This window comes from Panthera leo, chromosome C2 (genome assembly GCF_018350215.1).
Source record: "Panthera leo isolate Ple1 chromosome C2, P.leo_Ple1_pat1.1, whole genome shotgun sequence".
Lineage (NCBI taxonomy): Eukaryota > Metazoa > Chordata > Mammalia > Carnivora > Felidae > Panthera > Panthera leo.
The window spans coordinates 91,350,001-91,373,361 of NC_056687.1; the positions used below are offsets into that span (position 1 = coordinate 91,350,001).

Genomic DNA, 23,361 nt, shown 5'->3' on the forward strand with positions numbered 1-23,361 from the left:
AATCAAGTGGGATTTACCTATGGAACTACATCAAAATAAAATCTTCTGCACAGCAAAGGAAACAATCAATAAAACTAAAAGGCAACATACTGAATGGGAGAAGTTATTTGCAAATGACATATCTGATAAAGCATTAGTATCCAAATATATAAAGAACTTATACAACTCAACATCCCCCAAAAATAAATAATTCAATTTAAAAGATGGGGAGAAGACATGAATAGACATTTCTCCAGAGAAGATATACAGATGGCCAACAGTCACATGAAAAGATGCTCACCATCACTCATCATCAGGGAAATGCAAATCAAAACCATAATGAGATATAACTTCGTACCTGTCAGAATGGCTACAATCAAAAACACACACAAGAAAATAAGGGTTGGAAAGGATGTGGAGAAACAGGAATCCTTCTGCACTGTTGGTGGAAGTGCAAACTGGTGCAGTCACTGTGGAAAACAGTATGGAATCTCCTCATGCAATTAAAAATAGGGGTACCTGGCTGGCTCAGTCAGTAGAGCATGCAACTCTTGATCTTGGGGTTGTGAATTTGAGCCCCATGTTGGGTGTAGAGATTATTTAAAAATAAAATCTTTTTAAAAAATGTTACAAATAGAACTACCTTACGATCTAGTAATTGCACTACTGGGTATTTACCCAAAAAATACAAAAACACTAATCAAAGAGATACATGCACCCCTGTGTGCCCCTGTGTTTATAGCACCATTGCCCACAATAGCCAAAAAATGGAAGCAGCCCAAGTGTCCATCAGTAGATGAATGGATAAAGAAGATGTGGTGTATATATACACACAATGGAATATTATTCAGCCAAAAAAAAAAAAAAGAATGGCATCTCGTCATTTGCAACAATAGGGATTGAGCTAGAGAGTATACTGCTAAGTGAAATAACTCAGTCAGAGAAAGACAAATACTATATAATTCCATTTATATATGAAACAAACAAACAAAAAAAAAGCAAAGGGAAACCGAGAGAGAGAGATCCAAGAAACAGACACTGAACTATAGAAAATAAACTGATGATTATCAGAGTAGGAGGTGTGTGGAGAGACAGATGAAAATAGGTGATGGGGATTAATGAGTATCCATATCATGATGAGTACCGAGTAATATGTAGAATTGTTTAAATCACTATATTGTACACCCAAAACTAATATAACACTATATGTTAATTATACTACACATTTAAAAAGTAATAATAAATAAAAGAAAAAAAAGGAATGTAAAAAATGACTCTTTCTTGCTGTTGTAATTTTCATTTGTTTGATTGTAAGCCAGGTTACATATACTTTTTTTTTTTTTTAATCCCTGTATTTCCTCCTTTGTGAATTGTCTGTTCATGGCCTTTATGTATATATTGGTTGGAACATTTACTACCTTACCCACTGATGTTTTTGAGAAAAGGTAAATATCTCATATATATTAAACCTTCTGTCATATATATTTAAGTCTTTGCCATTTTATCTGCTTTTTTATATTCTCAGAATTCAAATTTATTTTTAGTGTTTTTCTTTTGCTAATGATATTTTTATCTGATATTATATCTGACTTTAAAAGTTATTTCTTGGGGAGCCTGGGTGGCTCAGTCGGTTGAGCGTCCAACTTCAGCTCAGGTCACGATCTCATGGTTCGTGAGTTCGAGCCCCGCATCAGGCTCTGGGCTGATGGCTCAGAGCCTGGAGCCTGCTTCCAATTCTGTGTCTCCCTCTCTCTCTGCCCCTCCCCCATTCATGCTCTGTCTCTCTCTGTCTCAAAAATAAATAAACATTAAAAAAATTTTTTTTTAAAAGTTATTTCTTTAGTCACCCCTCCCTCTCCCTCCATATTCAAACATATTCAACAATTTCTACTGTTAATTATTCTATTAATTTTTAGTTATATAGTTATTGTTAATTATTCTATTAATTTTTCTACAATTTTAGTAAATTTTTCCCTAATTTTAAAAGTAACATATAATCATTGAAAAAAAATTATACACATATGCAAAACTGTTATGCAATTCAAAAAAAAAAAAAAAGCCAAGGACTCCACTGAAGATGTGATCTTTGTTAAAATTTTGCCATATTTCCTTTAATTATTTTTTATGACTTTTAATTTATTTGAAAGCATACAGTATATATATTTTAGATTACATTACAGATAATTCTGTGCTGTAAAAATAATTCTACCCTACCCTGTATATAAAAGTTTATTTCTGAATTAAAATATTTTATTAGATCATCAGAAATTACTGGTTAGCATTAACATAAAATTTTAAGGTTTTTAAGATTTTATCTTTAAGTAATCTCTACACCCAATGTGAGACTTGAACTTAACAACCTTAAGATCAAGAGTCACATGCTCTACCAACTGAGCCAGCCAGGCTACTCAAACTTTCAAGTTTTTTGATGTATATTGTAAAATTGTCTTCCAAAATGCTTATATGAATTTACATCCCTTCTAGAAATGTGCATTCTTTCATTTATCCTAACTACCACAGGTATATTGTGTTGCATTTATTTACTAATTTGACAAATGGATATGCTATTTTCTTTTTATTTTAGTCTCTATATCTTGAAGATTAAAAAAAAAATAACTCCTTAATGAATCTGAAATTATTTGGGTAAGCTATGAATTAAAATCACAATTCTGAAATATCTAACCAATTTTTTAACTCTACTTTTGTCCATTTGATCTATGATAGCCTCTAATTTGTGGTAGTGTATTAAATTCTACTAGTTTGACTTCCAGTTACATAATATTTTAATTGTTGGTGCCTTGCAAATTCTTCAATATCTGGTAGAACTAGTTTCATAGTTTTGTCAATATTTGTTTTTCCTTTAATAGTCCTGTCTGGTGTTTTTTTTTACCCCCAAAACTTCTAAACAACTATTGACATTTTGATCAAAATTAAATATATAAAACTAGTATTTAAAATTTTATTTAAAGAACCCAGACATATCTTGCTAAGTTTAGTTCCAAGTTGTTAACGTTTTTGGGTTTTTTTTTTTTTTTTTTTTTTGTTTTTGTTTTTGTTTTTGACATTAAGATAGCAGGAACATAGGAATGATTTTGAATTTTCACTTCGTTGATGTTGTTCTTCTCTGGCCACCAAGAATATGCCTTTGGACTTATTGGGAAAATATGTATATACAAATAATCATACTTTTATGTCTCTCTCTCTCTATATATATATATAGATATACATTGTATATATCTTCTCTTCATATATATATGTGTGTGTATATATATATATAATTCATTTCTCTTTCATATCTTGCTTCCCTAGCTGACCTTAAAGAGCAGTTTTTATTATTTTTTAAATTTTTTTAATGTTTATTCATTTTTGAGAGAGAGAGACAGAATATGAGTGGGGAAGGGGCAGAGAGAGAGGGAAACACAGAATCCGAAGCAGGCTCCAGGCTCTGAGCCATCAGAACAGAGCCGGACGCGTGGCTCGAACCCACTAACCATGAGATTATGACCTGAGCTGAAGTTGGACGCTCAATCTACTGAGCCACCCCGGCACCCCAAGCAATTTTTACTATTAATAATAATGGGCACCCTAGTTTAGTTCTTGACTTTTGTACATAATATCTTTATAGTTTTAATGTTAGCTAAGGTTTTAGTGTATATCACGACATGCCAAAAATATTTTACTATTCTCAATTGTATTAGAAATGATTATTAACATTACTAAATTTTTATTTCAAAGAGTGAAATATTGCATTATAAAGTCAATTTATATTGAAGCTACCTTTGCCATTCTGGGTAAAACCCTAATTGGTGGTATTATGGAATTCATTTACAATATTTCTAATTCCATTTACTAGTATTTTCCCAGCAATTTAACATTTAAAGGAACATTCTCTTATGATAACAGAAATTGTTTTTCTTATTTTCTTATTTAATAGAAAAATAGTGCCTCTAAGAGATAGTATCAATTAAGTAATGATCAGATAATGCTTTTTTTTTAAATTTGACCAAAAAAAAAAAAAAAAAAAGGATATTTATTTGACAAAAAACAACACAAAAAAAACACCACTGGATTTGGCTTAGGCAGGCCCAGTAGAGGGTGTCTCCACCTTCCTGATTTATTTTCAGCCCTTGAGGGCATCACTGTAGATCAAAGTCAAGGCCCCCAGGAAGGAGACATATTCCTGGAAGTTCACCACCACCTGGTTCTTGTTCCTGTCCAGGTCATCTGTCAGTCCATCAGCTTTGCAATGTCAGCATCCTGCAGCTTTAGGCCAATGGTGAGCTCTTTCTTTCTGGATCAGCTCCTTCAGCTCCTTTTCACTCAGGGTCTTCTTGTCGCCTTCCCGGACTGAGTACTTATGGAAGATGGCCACAAGAAAGCCAGTGGCCTGATCCAGGGGGCATGCCAGGGCTGGGTGCTAGACTCAGAGTGCAAGGCCAGGAGTACATCAACAGACCGAGAAGGTACCTTTTGAATATCTGAATTCCCTAAGTGGTTGACTTCTATATATAAAGAAATCAATATTTGGTTCTCTTATATTTACTTAGTAATTATTGTTCACAGAATCAAGATAAAGAAGGAGCCAGTTAATATGTAACTACCTATAACCTGCTGAGTGATATATAAACAAATACTATCTAATATTACATACATTCTAGCAAGGATTTTGTGGCATACAAAGGATATGGTTAGTCTTCATAACTTTGGTTTGGCCTTTTCTTAGCCACAGCTTCCCAGACAAATGAGTTTCAGCCATACTGGGCATTTCTTTATTTCCTTAACCTGTTCACTTCTACATCACTCTGCTTTTATTGACATCAAGTCTTCATTCTGAAATGTTCTTTTTTTTAAATTTTTTTAACATTTATTTATTTTTGAGACAGGGAGAGACAGAGCATGAACAGGGGAGGGTCAGAGCGAGGGAGACACAGAATCTGAAACAGGCTCCAGGCTCTAAGCTGTCAACACAGAACCTGACGTGGGGCTCGAACTCACAGACCGCGAGATCATGACCTGAGCCAAAGTTGGCCGCCCAACCGACTGAGCCACCCAGGCGCCCCCTGAAATGTTCTTTCTAAATAAACCTGCAATTTTTTATCTTTAAAGCTCTTACTTATTACTTACTTCTTCAGCTTCTACCATGAAAATACTAATTTTATATAGTTCCTTTCCTGCTAATATTGTTTACATGTCTTTGACACTGGATTTTGAACTTATCTAGAATGATAACAGTGTATATTTATTTGGTATCCCCGGGAGCCATATAATACGAGCTCATTAACTACTACCATTCAATGAATGAATGGTATAAGAGAGTCTTCATTACAAATTTACCCTGCCCCATATATTTATAAATGGATTATAATTTTAACTAAAGAATGTCTAGTACAAAAGAAAAATTATATTTTTTGCTCCTATGTATATCTTCTGTTTGACTATACTAAAATAGAATGTTAAGATTATTGTTCTAGTTGTTATAGTTGATGTCCTAGAATGTAATGATATAATATCTTAAGATCATTCATGATCTCTAGCTCATATATAGCACAAAATCAAGACCTGGACTCATATGGAGAATGCTATAGTGAACTCCCCTCAATTCACTTCTTTTCAGAAACATTAAGGGGGAAATATCACACACCCACACACCTGAGCTGCCAGTCCCCAAAGAGACTTGCTTTTGCATTTGTAATAAACTGAAAAGAAACTTCTTTCACAGTTGCTTTCGCATTACGAAGAATGTCCTTTTACCCATTTGACAGAGATTTCTCACAAAATCCCATATATATTGTTCTTAGTTAAATTGTAGGTATACAAGGAGAAGAGAACTGTAAGATCAAGAAAAAAAGATTAAAATAATCAATTGAACTCCTCAGAACCTCTTTTCTTCTTTCATGGAAATGCAAGGTAATTCAGTCATGTCTTGTCAATTATTAATGCAATGTTTTTTTAATGCATGTATTATAAAATGAAATATTCTGTGTGTTCTGGCTCTGAACGTTGGATGTGAATTTAAATTTGCCCTTTTCATTCACTAGAGGCAGAGAAGCAAAGATGGAGAATGAAGAGAAAGGCACACACCTGGGCAGACAATGGTGGTCAGCAGGAGAGGAGGCAGGAAACTAAAGGCAGGTGGTAGAATCAGGTGGCTAAAGGAAGCTAGAAAAATCACACGTCTTTAGTTTGTCTATTTAAAACCCTGAAGAGAACCAGTTAAAGAAAAGATTATAAAATAGATTATATAAAAGATTGTTTATAGACAATTTTATTGCCTACCAGACTAACACATCAATTTAAACTATGATTGGGTTACCTATCATAAAGAAATGTCATGAGGAATGCTCATTGTTTTAAATAAAAAGACCTGGGGCGCCTGGGTGGCTCAGTCTGTTAAGCGGCTGACTTCGGCTCAGGTCATGATCTCGTGGTCCGTGAGTTCGAGCCCCGCGTCGGGCTCTGTGCTGACAGCTCAGAGCCTGGAGCCTGCTTCAGATTCTGTGTCTCCCTCTCTCTGACCCTCCCCCGTTCATGCTCTGTCTCTCTCTGTCTCAAAAATAAATAAACGTTAAAAGAAATTTAAAAAAAAAATAAATAAAAAGACCTGAAATTTTCTTTTTTTCTGTTTTTTGTCTTTTTAATGTTTATTTATTTTTGAGAGAGAGAGCTTGAGCGGAGGAGGGGCAGAAACAGAGGGAGACAGAATCTGAAGCAGGTTCCAGGCTCCGAGCTGTCAGCACAGAGCCCGATGCGGGGCTCGAACTCATGAACCGTGAGATCATGACCTAAGCCGAAGTGGGATGCTTAACCGACTGAGCCACCCAAGAGCACCAATACCTAAAATTTTCTAATTGTAAAGTTGTTTCTGTGTATGCTGGACAAGTCAGAGGTTTAGGCAAAGGGAAAATTATTTTGGAATTTAACATAAGTTATCACCTACAAATAAGCCACAAGCCTCTGTGAGAATTATAAAGCATGCTTAGTTATGTGAGGTCCTTGCATGGTGCTACAGTATATATCTACTGCTTGTCCAAAAGTTGTGCCTAATATTCTATAGGAAATAATGCAAAGTTTTTGAGGTTCAGGTCTGAACAAAGGGAATCAAATAAATGCTTTTATTTTCACGTAACATTTTGAAACTGACAACACTGTAATAACTTGTGGTTTGCAGTTAACCAAGCAAATAATTTGACTCAATTTATATGTTTATGTTGATATAGTAAACACAATTCAAACAGCACCATAATAATAGAGTGTTTTGAAATCAATTACAAAAAAACAAACCATATAATTACATATTTATGCTAGTTACTGCTAGACAATAGAACATAAGTACAGAATACAAATGTTCAGAGCAAGGTTGGTAAGCTTGATAAAATAAATGCCCCAAGTGATAGGGGTCACTAATTCAGATTTTTCAAATGGCAAATTCTTAGTATCACATTGTAAAAGAAGCAAGTCCGTTCTTTTCTCTTAATGTAAACTGACAAGTTGGCTATAATAAAAACTACAGATAAGCAACTCTGGAAATAGCTAAGAGGAAAGGCATTTGATGAACTATGAATGAAGTGAATTCTATGAATAGAATTTAGTTCTATTTGAACTAAAGGCTGATGTACTCACTGATAACAGTAGTCTACCTCCACTGTAATAATTGAGCAATTTCCTATTTTATCTTTCTACTTTTTGATTCTATCATTTTTAGTCCAATCTCAACTGGCCCTTCAAATATCAATCTGACTGGTATTATTCTATAATCTCATGCTTTTGAATTTAAATCCAGGGAGCTGACTTAACAATAAAATAACAGTATTTTGTGACATATGAGCTAAAATATACTTTATAATCATGATCCATAAAAGAAAAAACCTTCCTACTACAATTTTAATAATTCAGCCAACAGTATAAAGTCCTGGTGGACAAAATTAAATCAGCCAAGTTCCTAAACAATTCATTGGGATGCACCACCCTTAGCACCAAGCTCCATAGATGTGCACTCCTCCCTTACTGTGCTTGCAACATCAGTTACTCTTGCCTGAAATTACAATTTGAAGAGTAGAAGGTTACATATAATCAACACATTCATAACTATCACCATTTACTTTACATTTGCTGTCATTTAAATATTAACATCCTGGGGGCGCCTGGGTGGCTCAGTCGGTTGAGCGTCCGACTTCAGCTCAGGTCACGATCTCACGGTCCGTGAGTTCCAGCCCCGCGTCGGGCTCTGTGCTGACAGCTCAGAGCCTGGAGCCTGTTTCGGATTCTGTGTCTCCCTCTCTCTCTGACCCTCCCCCGTTCATGCTCTGTCTCTCTCTGTCTCAAAAATAAATAAACGCTAATAAATAAATAAATAAATAATAAATAAATAAATAAATAAATAAATAAATATTAACATCCTGACAACCCGGAAGAGAAAAGAAAAACATAATGCTGTTAGGTTTCATGGAACTATTTCTGAGTATTGAGACAATATTTCCTAGACTTTATAACATTACTTCAATATCTTAATTGAATTCTACGTTAATTTTAATGCAAACATATCACATTGGATTGCTGTGTCTCTTGCCAGATTTTTAAATTTGAAAATGAGTGTTTATATTGCTAAAATTAATTCAAATTGAGACTTCCAGATGTTTATATATGTGCACAGGTGTCTACTCTCCCCTGTTCCATATGCTCATTAAAAATGAATACCTGTGTATAAGAATAAAAGAAATCTTATATGTGGGCCCCAAACCAAGAAACGGTGCTACTCCCAAACCAGAAACATCAAAGCTTTTTAACAGTAGTGGAAATAGGCTAAAGGAAACACTGAGGGTCAATCTTCTGAGCTTCTTCTGAGTACAGTTATTTTTCCTGAGAAGTAAGTGGAGTAGGCTTTGGTGGATTTCCACAAAAATCCCTTCACTCAATGAAGTTGCAGAGGAGAACAGACAAAGCCTGAAACAACCAGCCTCCACACAGATGGGCTATTTTTCACTGTTGCCGGTAGGCTCCATTTGGAAGCATCTATTCAAGGAAGTACCAAAGATCATTCCAAATGTCAGTGGCTAGAGCAAGCAGAAAACTGGCATGGGGTTGGCAAGATGCCAGTGAAGTGCCATTGGCAGTATGATAGAAACACCGGGCACTTTAGCATCTTGTGTGTAGCATGGGAAATTCATCATACTATGAACATCGCAGGAGAACTGTCAGTGTCCAGAGAGACAATTTAGAGGAAAAATGTTTATTTCTGAGTTTGCACACAGTTTTAACTCTGTACTTATCTTCTGCATATCTGGAAATAGTAAAATGCAATGTGAGCAGGTAACATTCCAATCTTTGACCAAACTTACTGACAAAAGTCAGATGTGTGAGAAGATTCTGCAATATAAGAAAGTGCAAAGAAAGAGTCTGCTGGGTCACAGCCACTGGATGCATCGGAAGCATTTATATCAAGAGATTAAAAAATGAAATTTTCATTCACAGTCCAAATAAGACTTAACAGAATATTGTATCAGAGGAATTAAAGCAAGCAGTAATAGTAATGCAACAATATATGATCGGAAATAATTGCTTGGGATAAAAATAATGCTTTTCAAATTTGAAATAATACTAGATACAGTGAACAACAGATTGGATACTACAGAAAATCAAAGAAGGGAACCAAAAGACAAACTTAAGACAAACTCAATAAATTCACCCAGAACTCACAGGAAAAACAAGAGAACAACAATGTAAATAATTGATTAGAGGGGTGCCTGGGTGGCTCAGTTGGTTGAGCGACTGACTTCGGCTCAGGTCATGATCTCACTGTTTGTGAGTTCGATCCCCGCATCAGGCTCTGGGCTGACAGCTCAGAGCCCGGAGCCTGCTTTGGATTCTGTGTCTCCCTCTCTCTCTGCCCCTCCCCTACTCATGCTCTGTCTCTCTCTGTCTCAGAAATAAATAAACATATAAAAAATTTAAAAAAAAAGAATTGATTAGAATCCTGGAAGGTGTACAAGAAGATCAAATCTACTTATAAAGGAAATTCCAGAACCATAAAAAAGGAAAAAAAAATCTATGAAATCAACCTTCTCCAAATTTAAGAAAGACCTGAGTGTATAGACTTAAATGTCCAAGTTCCTCCCAAAGCAAATGAGAGTAACATCTAGATGTATCACTGCAAATTTATGAATTTCAAGATAAAAGAAAAATCCTTCCAATTATCTATGCTTGAAACAAAAAAACAGGTTTACCTCAAATTTTGTTTCTGTGTTATTTAATACCACAAACCATTTATGCATTGTCTTTAAAGGCTTTGGGGGAAAATGTTTATTACCCAGTCAAAAGTAATTGTGCGAGGGGCACCTGGGTGGCATAGTTGGTTGCGTTCCAACTTCAGCTCAGGTCATGATCTCACAGTTCATGAGTTCAAGCCCCATGATGGGCTCTGTGCTGACAGCTCAGATCCTGGAGCCTGATTCAGATTCTGCGTCTCCCTCTCTCTCTCTCTGCCCCCACCCTGCTCACATTCTGTCTGTCTGTCTCTCTCTCAAAAATAAATAACCATCAAAAAAAGTAAAAAAATAGTAATTGTGTGAGAAGGTAACACAGTATATTTGTAACATATGCAAGGTATGTTAAGCATATTCTATTAAGTATAATTATTCTATAACTGCTTAGGAAATAAAATAATAAAACAGAAAATCACCATCATGATATAAAAGTACAAATTGCTTGATGTTGAAATGACAGAAAAAAATGTAAATTATTATTGTTAGTTATAAATAAACCCTATGCAAATCTCAAAAATTAGTCTTGCAAAAATAGATGTAAAAATGAAAAATTAAAATTAAATAAAGTAAAATGGATTTAACAATCAAGACTACATGAATGAAAATTGAAAGTGATAGAAGAAGGGAAGGGAAGGGCAATTTTTTTTTTTTTACTTGGACAGGGGATAATATATTCAACACAGAAAATGAATACGATGGCAGCACATAGCAAAGCTGCAGCTGAGATCAACCTCTTCAGTCTCTTATTGTTCTAGACATAAAACTTATGTAGAAAAGTGACTTCAAAGAAATGATATATAGGAACAGGAAAATTAATATTATCATACTTTGTGAAAAAACAAAATGGAGCTCAAGTAAATTGAGGGAAAGATAGAACTGCTCTGGTTTCTCACTTAGAACTGAACTTGTCAAAGAAGTACCAATGGAAACATGAAATGTGCCATGTCTTTAGATACAACTCAAAACAAATTTTTTTGACTATATAATTTAGCTGTTAATATTGATAAAAATAAATTTTACCAGAGTTACAAAAACATGTAATGTTTTTTTTGAGCCTTTGAACTTTAATGCAAGCTTCTTGAAGAATATGTTCATATCTGATTTCATTTGCAATTTGCCAGAGTGTGTAGCACATGCTAAGCACTCAAGTATTTGAGGGACTGAATGAAAATCCATTGTCATTACCATTTACATTTATTTCCATGTGCTTTTTTACAAAGGTGAGTCTATAATCTGAGAGACATCACATTTAAATTCATTTAAAAGTGATCTGGTTATGCATTTGTTCAGGGCATATATCCTTTAAAAAAAAAAACAACCTAATTCCATGCTGTATGTATAGACCATTAATTATATTTATTGAATGCTTACCAAGTGATAGGCCAAGTGCTAAGGGCTAAATCTCAATGAGTGGTACATAGGGAAGCAGGTCATTGTGCTTTCCAACATATTACATTTCAAACTACAAATATGACAAACTTTTTTTGGGGAAAAAAAAAACTGCTCCTTTTCTTCTATTCTCCACACAAAGCCAGAGTGATCTTTTCAAAACATGAATCAGCTCATGTCACTGCCTTACTTTTTAAACCTTCTAATGACTTCCCATTATACTTAGGATCTAATGCAAACTTCTAAGGCTGCAAACCCTCTATTACCCAGCCACAGTCTACTCTTTAACCTCATTGTCTCATAGCTTTTTGTCCTTGTTCACAACATTCCAGACTCCCTGACATTCTTTTTCTTCCTCAAAAACTTGCAAAGTCTTAGCCCTTGCAATTTTCTCTGCTAGGGACACTTTTTCCTATGCTTTTCACATTGCTGGCTTCTTTCCACCCTTCAGGGTTCACGTCAAATATTACATCCTCTAAGAGGGGCACCTATGTAAAAATCCCATCTAAATCGTATCTAAAGATCCCTCTCTGACCCATAACCCTATCATATTTTCTTACTACTGATTACCCGCTGATATACTGTCAGGCTGGTGTCGTTTTATTTGTTAATTGTCTGTCTCCCTTCTGTTACATTCCATTAAAATGCAAGCTCCGTGCAAGACATTATATGTTTTGCTCATCACTGTGCCCACATCTAGAACAATGAAAGGTGCTCAAAATATATGTGAATAGATGAATGTGGAAGTCTTTCTGCTCTTTTAACTCAAGCCCAGAAAATAAACGGCAAGGGTACATTTGAAGAATGTATATAGTAACTTATTAATAAAGATATTAATTTGATTTATATAACAATAATCATGCATGCTCAGGAAGCAACCTTTTAGTATTTAGTTAAATGATGATGGTACTGATCACAAGATTAACCAGGATCATCTAAATCAAGTTTAATTAATTAGACACTTATAGTGCTCAGTGCTATTGAGCCACCAAATAGAGAAAAGATGTTTGAAGCAAACTTCTAGTCTTATAACTAGCAACCTTTTCCAGGACACCACAAAAATACTAGTAGCAGTGGAAATCAGACTGCCTAGTGATCAGGCAAAGAGCAAATCTGTAACTGGAAGCTCCTTATATAAGCTACCGGATCAGGGTTTTGGAACTAATTGAAGACAGAGGTACAGCTTAGTAATTACAGTAGAGGTCTGGTTCAAAATAGTTTGTTTATTTGTCTGTTGTCTAGTTGGTTGGTGTGTTTATGTGTTTGCTTACCTGTAAAAGGAAGTGAGAGGAAGTGGAGTACTTTTTAAAGACACTGCCAAAGGACTCAGTAGAAACAAAATGATAATACAAAGGGGGAAGTGAATGGATGAATTTCAGTGTCAGCTGGAGTCTGATTGAGACTTACCTTTGAAACAGAGTCAAATTTTTATTGCGCGGTTTGATTATTATCAACACCTAGAAGCATTCATCCTTTCTTAACAGTCTTTCCAGATGCATGTGAAAAAATAATACGGCTTTTACATGTGCATTTGTATTTCAAATCATTAAGGTAGAGAGAGTCTCACATCAGGAGAATATAGCTGTTCTACTGAAAATACTGATAAAATTAGTCATCTTCAATCGGTACCTTAGGTCATTACCAAATATTTACAATATATAGAGACATACCATAGCAAGCTAATTATTGTGTGTGTGTTTTAAATAACTGTTGCATGGACATACTGTTACTCAAAAAAGAGATAAAGAGAGAGAGAAAGGAAGGGAGGAAGGGAGGAATGAAGAGAAGAAAGGAGGGAGAAGAAGGAAGGAAAAAAGAGAAAAAAAGAAAAATCTAACTTCTAATCATTGACTAAAACTTATTTTTAAAATTCTCTACAGTGTATACATACATTTGTATTTTTATTAAGAATTCCCCCACAAAGACACAGAGAAAGAAATTGTGTTGATTATGAAAATCAGTAGTGAAAAAGATTTGAAATTTAGATGTCTTACATAAATATAGAGGGTATATCATGTATTCTGTATCACCCTAAATCCAAGAAGATGACAGTTTGTTTCCTGAATTATTCCCAAAAAGCTATTAAGCCTTTGGTAAAAAAAGAACTAAATATTGTTCACATGCCTAAAATTTATCAGTGTAAAGGTGTTTTCAATGAGTATAACTGTCTATGTAATTCTATTATTTAATTCACAAATGTTCATTCACCAAGGCTCTTTGCCCGAAATCTGGCACATCTGAAATGAGAGGCAACAGCAGATCTAAAAGATATGTCAAACATTTTCCCTTCTATATCTTCTGAATTTTTTTTTGTCTCTTGTTTTCTCTGGCCCTAATTTCCAGAACATTCCTGGAACAAGCAACATTAAGAGGTATTCACATATGTAGTAAGCACTTACCACATGCCAATGATTATTCTAAGAGCTTGGGATATATCAGGAATAAAAAAGATAAAGATACTGCCCTCATGTAATACAAGTTGCATAGATGGGAGAAAAATTATAAAAAGACAACATAATAAACAAGTAAATAATAAACAAAAGGACGCAAAGTTTTTCTTTAAACTTGGCACAAACTAATCGAGGAATAAAATCTAACCTGAACTGATGTAAGTTGCATATATACTTTATCTCCTCATATAAGTAGCCATATGTTTCCCTGCAGAAACATTAATGTGTTTAATAATGGTGCAATGGCCAAAATCCCACTAAGGCTAGTATATTATATAGAGTGTGTAACATATAATCTTCCTAAAATGCAAAAAGTCTAAATTCCAAAACACACTGAGGCCCAACGATTGTGGACCTGATGTAAAAAGTAGAATGGGGAATGAAGATCACATTTTTAAACAGATGGTCAGTTAGGTCACATGAGGTGGGGCGAGTGGTGCTTCCCCTTACCCCAAACTCAACTGGAACATATTATTGTGACCTTATTTGGAAATAGGATTTTTGCAGAAGTAATTAAGTTACAGATCTTGAGATGGGATCATTCTGCATTTAGGGTGGGCACTTAATCCAAGGACAGATGACCTTATAAGAGAAAGACAGAGAGAGATGTGGGGCACAGTTACACAAAGAGGAAGGCCATATGAATATGGTGGCAGAGATTGGAGTTACGCAGCTATGAGCCAAGGAATGCCAAGAACGACACCAGAATCTGGAAGAGAGGTATGGAATGGATTCTCCCTCAGAGCCTTCAGAAGGAACCAACCTATTGCTACAAACTGAACGATTGTGTCTCCCTGCGTCCACCACCAAAATTTGTGTGTTGAAGCCTAATCCCCAGTGTGATGGTATTTGGAAGTGGGGACTTTAAAAGGTGATTAGGTCATGAGGGTGAAGCCTCATGAATGGGATTTGTGCCCTTATAACAGAGACTCCCTTCTAAAGGATACTCCAGAGCTCCCTCACCCATTCAGTTATGTGAGGCCACAGGGAGAAGATGATAGTGGTCTATGAACCAGAAAAGCAGACCCTCACCACACAAGGGAATTTCCCATGATTTGATCTTAGACTTCCCAGCCTCCAGAACTGTGAGAAATAAATTTCTATTGTCTATAAACCAGCTACACTATGGTATGTTGCTATAGTGGCCTGAACAGACTGAGATACCTATCACTACACTGATTTCAGATTTCTGACTTTTAGAACTGAGAAAGAGTAAATTTCTGTTGTTTCAAGTCCCTCAGTTTGTACTCATGTATTATAGCAGCTCTAAAAAACTGATATACCTAATTAAGAAAGCAATATTTGAGCAAAGGCAAAATAGATGAAAGAGTCAAGCCAAGCAGATGTCTATGAGAAGCAATCCAAGCAGAGGGGAAAGCTAGTATAGGGCCCTAAAGTAGAAGCATATCAGGCATATTCTAGGATGCCCACTGTGACTATGCAGACGATAAGTTGTAAGAAGGCCAAGGCAGAAGCAGAAAACCAGTTACAACACTAGTGAAATACTGCAAACAAGAGATGATGGTAAGTGAGACCATAGTGGTATTGGTGGAAGTGAGGAGTAGTCAAACTCTGGACGTATTCTGAAGGCATAAACATTAGCATTTCCCAATGGACTAAATGTAGGCTATGAAAAAAAAAAAAAGAGAGAGAGAGAGAGTTTCTGTGTTTGTTTTATGCTTTGATTTTTTTTTTTTTTTTTTTTTTTTTTTTGGGTAAGCAACTGGAAGGATGGAGTTCCTTTCTACTGAAAGGTGGTGTACCACAGCAGGTTTGGGAGAAATTATCAGAAGTATAACATAGTTTCAGCGTGCCTGGGTGGCTCAGTTGTTTAAGCATCTGTCTCTTGATTTCGGCTCAGGTCATGAACTCACAATTTTGTGAGTTTAAGCAACATGTAGGGCTCTGGGCACTGAATGTGTGGAACCTGCTTGGGATTCTCCCTCTCTCCCTTTTTCTCTATCCTTCCCCGCTCACACTCTCTCTGTCTCTCAAAATAAAGAAATAAACTTAAGAAAAAAGTATAGCATAGTTTGAGATGCGTGTTAAATATCCAGGTAGAGATGTTGAGTACATAATTGGCCATATGAGTCTAGGGTTCAAAAAAATGGTCAGAAGTGGAAATGGCAAGTTGAAAGCTGTTAACATAGAGCTGATATGAGATCACTAAAGAGGAAGGAAACACAGAAGAAAACCAAGGACTGACTCCTGGGAACTCCACCTTTAAGAGAGTGGGTATAGGTGGATAAGCCTGCAAAGGAGATTTCCAAGGAATGGCTAGTAAAGTAAGGGGAAACCAAGAAAGTGTGATATCCTAGGGCCCAAAAAGGAGGAAAGCGTGATCAACACTGTTAAATGCTGCTCATAGATTAAATAGGATAAGGATTAAGAATTTACTAATGAACTTAGAGATGAAAATAATTTACTGACCCAGATAAGGATAGTTTTGGTTAAGTGTTCTAAGCAAGTGCCTGACAAAAATGGGCTTAAAATAAAATAGGATGAAAAAATAGGAAGCAGCAATTAGGGACACTTATTTAAAGAAATGTTGCTATAAGGAAGTAAGAAAAATGGAACTGTAGCTGGTGGGATGAGAAGTGAGGATAAGAAAATTATGATTAATCAATCTGTTATTCACTTGAATTTTAAAATATAGATGTTTAAAATTCTTTTGAAGCAAATATTCACATAGAAGACATTGATAGATGTATAAAAACTTAATATATAGAAATTTAAAAATCATATGGAAAATAATATAATTTGTGGGGCACCTGGGTGGCTCAGCCAGTTAAGCATCAGACTTCAGTTCAGGTCATGATCTTACAGTTTGTGGGTTCGAGCCCCGCACTGGACTCTGTGCTGACAGCTCAAATTCTGTATCTTCTCCCTCTCTCTCTGCCTCTACCTGTCTCATGCTCTGCCTCTCTCTGTCTCTCAAAATAAATAAACATTTTTTAAAAAGGACATGTATTTAGTACATTTATTAGTAGTACAGGAGGCCATAGTAAATATAAAATTCCTTGGGGAAGCAAGGGTGACACAGTCAGTTAAGCATCAGACTCTGGATCAGCTCAGATCATGATCCAAGCGTTGTGGGATGAAGCCCCACATCTGGCTCCGTGCTGAGCATGGAACCTGCTTAAGATTCTCTCTCTCTCTTTCTGCCTCTCTCCCCCATTCACACTCTCTCTCAATAGAAGAAAGTAAAAAAATCAAAGAATTTTAAAAGTTAAAAAAATAATATACCTTGGAAATCTCTACTTGTGCACTGGAAGGCCATTTATGCTGCTATAAGCTCAAACAAACTAAAAACAAAAATCAATGCTATTTGGCTTATCCTGTCCTGGAAAAACTATAAAATCTGTCTCATACACAGTTACATAAAATAACGTTAACTAAACATGCTTACTGAGATTGAAGACCATAGTAGAGAATTTTACATAAACACTCATAGCCTGCAGAAAAGTGTGGCATTGCACATTGAGTTCTCTTGTTTATGCATTCTTTTAATAAAGAAGAACAAAGAAACACGTGGCTCTTCTTTCATCTAACTGGCCATTTTTCATCTTATGTGTCTTCTAAGGCACACTAATACGAGAGAGAGTCAGATATCAGATATGACTTATTTAATGAATAATAGGAGAGTCGGGGTACGGGGAAGGTGAGAAAAACTAGAATGAGCCATTCCTTGCTGTAGTGTACTGGGACAGAAAAAAAAAAAGAACATATCGAGCTTACTGGCAGAGAGAAAAAGGCTAGAGTCATTTTGTCCTCATAAACGGATCAAACAATCATCACAGACACTAGACATACAGTAACATGAGACACCTAATCCCAGGAGGCAAGACCTATAAATTAAGGTACTTTAAAACACTTAATCCAGAATATGAAGGTTTGGGCAATGTTTTAGATTTCTCACAGGAACATGTTCTTTCATGCAATTTTATGAAGTTTTTGCTGGCTAGGCCATAAATTTTCCTATGGAACAGTAATTCAACGGTTTGGTCCAATCCCATTAAGATTCAAATAATAATAATATAAATATTTATTTGGAAAAAATGCTCATTAATACATAAAAATCTTTCATGCAGGTATTCCTCAATCTACCAACCAATAATTGACTACATGCTCAGTTTAAGCATTATGTTTAATCATTTAAACACTGATTTTTCTCAAAGAATCATAAATTTTATTCTTAAAGATCTTATTAGATTGTGCCTACATATTTATCACTCTACCATATATTCAGAGTTAATTGCAAAGTCATTTCAAAATCAAATGCTAAGTAACCAAATTTGAGGGTTCCACTTTGTATTCCTCTTTAAGATGATTTCCTCTCAAATTCATACATAAGAACTAACATTTCAATAGAACACTGTTGGTTTTAGAAGCAGCCTAAAATCATCATACATAACTCCAGGAGTATCCTCTATATCATTCCTAATTAGAAGCAGATCAACTTAATGCTGGGCTATATCTGTTTGTAAGGAATTCACTTTCTTCTGATAGTAAATTTCTGCTTCTCTTAGGAGGAAAAAATCATATCATCTTTAAACTATACAAAAATCCTTCCTTACATTCAAGTAAACCTCTTGTCTTGTAGCTATACTATTTATTGGTTTTTTGTACTTCCTCTTTGCAATTCTACTTAACGATTCTAATTTATATTCGACATTACATATCTTCAAACATTTAAGATAGCTATAGAAACTAAAAGTTATGGCTCTTTAACCTAAGGAAAATGTATTTATAATAAAATTAATCCCCAAAACCAAAACTGAAAGGTAATAAAAAGTCAAGGAAGTAAACAGTTGTATTCAAAATGATGTTTTTATTTTGCTGTTGGGTTTGGTATTTTTTGTTTGTTTGTTTTGGGGGTGGTGTGTGGGGGCTGTTTCCAGATGCCAAATATCAGTAGAATTGAGAACTGAGCACAGACTGAGGAAATCTTTATTTACTCAATATGCTGATTCACAAAAGGAGGCCTCGATTTCAGATAACTGGAGAGCGATTTAATTTAGCTCTAAGAACACATTGATAAACTTCGTAAGTTTGCTAACTGTTGTACTGAATTGCCAAGATACAAAGTTTGATGGAGAAAGAAGGGAAAGGAATGTTTGCATAGATGCAAAATATATGAAAAGAGAACTCAAGAGTCTAAGTCACTTGTTGGAATGGCACAAGTTATGGACTGAATGTTTGTGTCTTCCCAAAATTCATATGCCAAAGCCCAAACCTCTAGTATGATGGCATTTGGGGGTGGGACTTTTGAGAAGTAATTAGGTTTAGCTGAGGTCATAAGGGTAGGGCCCCTTGATTTGATTAGTGTCCCTACAGGAAGAGGAAGAGAGACAAGATTGATCTTTCCCTTTCTGCCATGGGAGGACATAAGAGAAGGCAGCCATCTGGAAGTCAGGAAGAGGGTTCTCACCAGGAAAGGAATCTGCAGTTGCCTTGATTTTGGATTTCCTAGTCTCCAGAACTGTGAAAAACAGCTTTCTGGGATTTAAGACACTCGGCCTATGGCATTCCTTTATAGCAGCCTGAGCTAAGACAACATACAACTAAGACCCCAGTCGAAAATACCTCCCTTCAGGCCATCCTACAAAACATGGCTAAAATACAATAGAACAGAAGAAGATAAAAAAATAATTAACATAGTCAATAGAACTTATTTAGCTATAATGATTTCCAGCCAATTCCTGACACAGTAAATGAGGGAAAATTGAGGAAGTGGGTAGAATAAGACTTTAACTTTAAAATCTCAACAGATGTCATCTATGTGATATTTTTGAAGAATACAGAACAGATATAATCACACAAATACCTATTACCCACTTATGCTTGAAATTCCACCATTAAAAATATATCAATTGATTGTGAAGAATTTTATTCGATCATTTTATGCTAAAGTTACATAAGAAGGTTATATGATGGAAGGGACAGAAAGGAAATAGGCTAAAGGATGATAAACCGTAAAAGGAAATGTAGCAATAAGTTGAAGAGTAAAAACAAAAACAAGAACTTCAACTACTCCACAACTGTTTTCATGGGTCTTGTCTCTCTCATTGTTTTATTCTGATGGAGTCTTTTTTTTTAATTTTTTAATGTTTATTATTGAGACAGAGCGAGACAGAGCATGAGCAGGGGAGGGGCAGAGAGAGGGAGAGACAGAATCCAAAGCAGGCTTCAGGCTCTGAGCTGTCAGCACAGAGCCCGACGTGGGGCTCAAACTCACAAACCCTGAGATCATGACCTGAGCCAAAGTCGGACTTTTAACCATCCAGGCACCCCTCTGATGGTGTCTTAGAATAAGCACAAAAACCCTATTCAGTATCCTTCCCTACTTTTGCACATACCATGATAAAGAGGTGAGATTCTTATATTTTTGTGTAAAATGTATCATTCTGCTGATGTCCAAGATTATGTATGCTATTGATATCTGATTATACTAAAATAAATATATGTTATATGTTACAACATATATGATGGAAATAAATCTGGTTGAAATATTAGTATGTAAGTCTCAAAAAATACATTTTATTTTTTCCAAAAGATCACAGTATTTTACTTTAATCCATTTTTAAGGGGATTAGTAACCACAACTTAAAAAATTAAAGTATTAATATGAGCACCTTAAAAGTATTTTTTATCTCTCCTAAGCATTCATCTCTATAGATAGCACGTTCGCATTCAGTTTTAATGGTCCATTTGAAATTAAAAAAAAAAAAAATAGGCAAATAACACTCTAATTTAATCCACACTGGCAATGTTACTTCATTTTGAGATTGCTTTTAAATGCTGATCAAAGAGTGCAGAAAATTCTTTGCATTGCATTTTTATACTGCATAGTTTAGTTTATTTTAGTCACAATTAAGGGACACAGAATTTTTTTTAAAGTTTCTTTATTTTTTTTTTTTTCAACGTTTTTTATTTATTTTTGGGACAGAGAGAGACAGAGCATGAACGGGGGAGGGGCAGAGAGAGAGGGAGACACAGAATCGGAAACAGGCTCCAGGCTCCGAGCCATCAGCCCAGAGCCTGACGCGGGGCTCGAACTCACGGACCGCGAGATCGTGACCTGGCTGAAGTCGGACGCTTAACCGACTGCGCCACCCAGGCGCCCCTAAAGTTTCTTTATTTTGAGAAAGAAGAGTGCATGCATGAGCAGGGGAAGGGCAGAGAAAGATGGAGACAGAGAATCCCAAGCAGGTTCTATGCTCTCACCACAGAGCCAGATGCAAGATCAAGAGTTGGACACTTAACCAACTGAGCCACTCAAGCACCCCCAGAATTCTTTCTTTAGAAAATAGTATGTATTTTTGTTTCTCGGGGGAAAGGTTAATAAGTCTTAACATGAATGTATTAGGACATCAAGTGTATTACACAATTTTTGATACAGAAAAGACTTTAGAAATCATCTTAATTCTGTTTGGATTATGAATTCCTCATAAAATATATTTCCCTGTCTCTTAAAAAATGTATATGTAAATATATATATTAGATCCTTAATTTACATATATTAAATATAAGTCCTTAATCCTGGGGTCTGTCAACTAGTGGTCATGGAAAGATTTTGAGAAATCCATAGCTCTGTGAAAATCTCTATGCAAATGTTTGTGTGTGTTTACACAGTGAATGATTATTTTATCATCTAAAACCTACTTTTTTACTTGCATTTTTTGAATATTTCTAAAAAGTAGTGAGCAATTAATGAAGCTTGTATTAAGTTTATTATGTTGTTACCTATAAGATGTCAGGCATCGTAGAAGTGGAGAGACTGATACCAAGGGCTAAATGTGTTCTTAAAATGAATTGCATGATGTTGGATTTTTTCCCAATCATGAATTTTAACAAACCAGGCTCTCTGTCCCCCTGCAGCTGAGTGAGTTGTTCAGTAGTCAAAAAATCACATCTCCCAAGACAGATGTTTATGGCCTCTACTCATATAAATAGGACATTTGTAAAATATTTAAGTAGCAAAAAATATATTGAATTGCAATGTACTTCGTTTATGTAGACTCCCAGTCAAGTTATTTTTTCTTGAGTGCTCACCAACTCAGTGATGCTTTTATATGCATATAGATTGTCCTTACACCCCAGAACCCTGGGCCTAATCTCTTGAGGCCAACACTTGCCATGACGTGTCATTCACATACAATGCCTGCAGTCATAGCACACACGTTCTGTCAACCTGCACCTTCTTAACTGCTTTGCTGTGCACCTGCTGCAATGCAACCAGTCAATTTGGCAGGAAAGATGGCCAGGAAATCCCCATGCTGCCTTCTTGTCCACTATGCAAGTATTTTAACGTGGCACATTCAGTATCAGTAGGGGAGACTGGTCAGGAGGCAATGACACTCTGTTCTCATATAAGAGCAAATTTGTGAAGGAAATCTGGTGTTTTCCATAAAAGCTGCTCACCTAAACTGTGGTTAACATCTTTGACATGTGCACATATGCTCCCGTGCAATCTGGTGAATGGGCACAAAGCCTAGACTATACAGGCATACATGTTCTGAGCTGCAGTAAAAACAGCATACAACCATCCACTCTGTTTAAAATTTAGCTAGCCTTAAAACTCACTGGTAATCAGTGGACTGGAAACATGTTTTATGTCAGCTCAGAAAAACAAAGTCAGAACTGCAGTAGCTGATGTTTACTGGGAACATACTATGAACGAACAACTGGAATTTTCCAAAGACAGTAGTCAGGCCACAATGCTTTGTACAAATGGTTTCTCATCCCTGAAGTAATCTGTCCATTTATTTGACAGTGGAATCCTTCATTTAAGGAGGAATCAGGTATCACCTTTTTTGCTTAAACTTCCCTCCTTCCATTTATTTGGTTTCAGGCATGAAGACTTGTGTACATATGGTAACTTAAAAACTGATAATTGCTTTAGATACTGTTGTGAGAATAAAATCAGGTAACTTAAATAATATTGCCAGGATTAGTACCTTGCATATAGTAGCATTTCCATACCTCCTTTTACAAACATGAACTTTATAAAATGCCTAAATCTCATGACTAATGTTTGATCAAAGGCACTAAACTGACTAAGGCACTTTATTTCACATAATTCTCAATGTATACCCTTGGAGAAAGTTATAATGCGGATGAGAGACAATCTACACCTATCATTGGTTTCTCTTCGATGTTAAGATTAAACAAAAAATAAATTTGGGTTTCTGGGGCACCTGGGTGGCTCAGTTGGCTGGGCATTCAATTCTTGATGTTGCTCAGATCATGATCCCAGGGTGGTGGAATGGAGCCCCATGTCC

At 35.6% G+C, this 23,361-nt stretch overlaps 1 protein-coding gene and 1 pseudogene across 16 annotated transcripts in view; both read right to left on the bottom strand.

Moving 5' to 3' along the window:
- Positions 1–23,361, bottom strand: part of NAALADL2 (N-acetylated alpha-linked acidic dipeptidase like 2) — a 1,343,235-nt gene that overhangs the window by 884,035 nt on the left and 435,839 nt on the right. The window lies entirely within an intron of this gene.
- Positions 4,085–5,121, bottom strand: LOC122230364 (annotated as a pseudogene).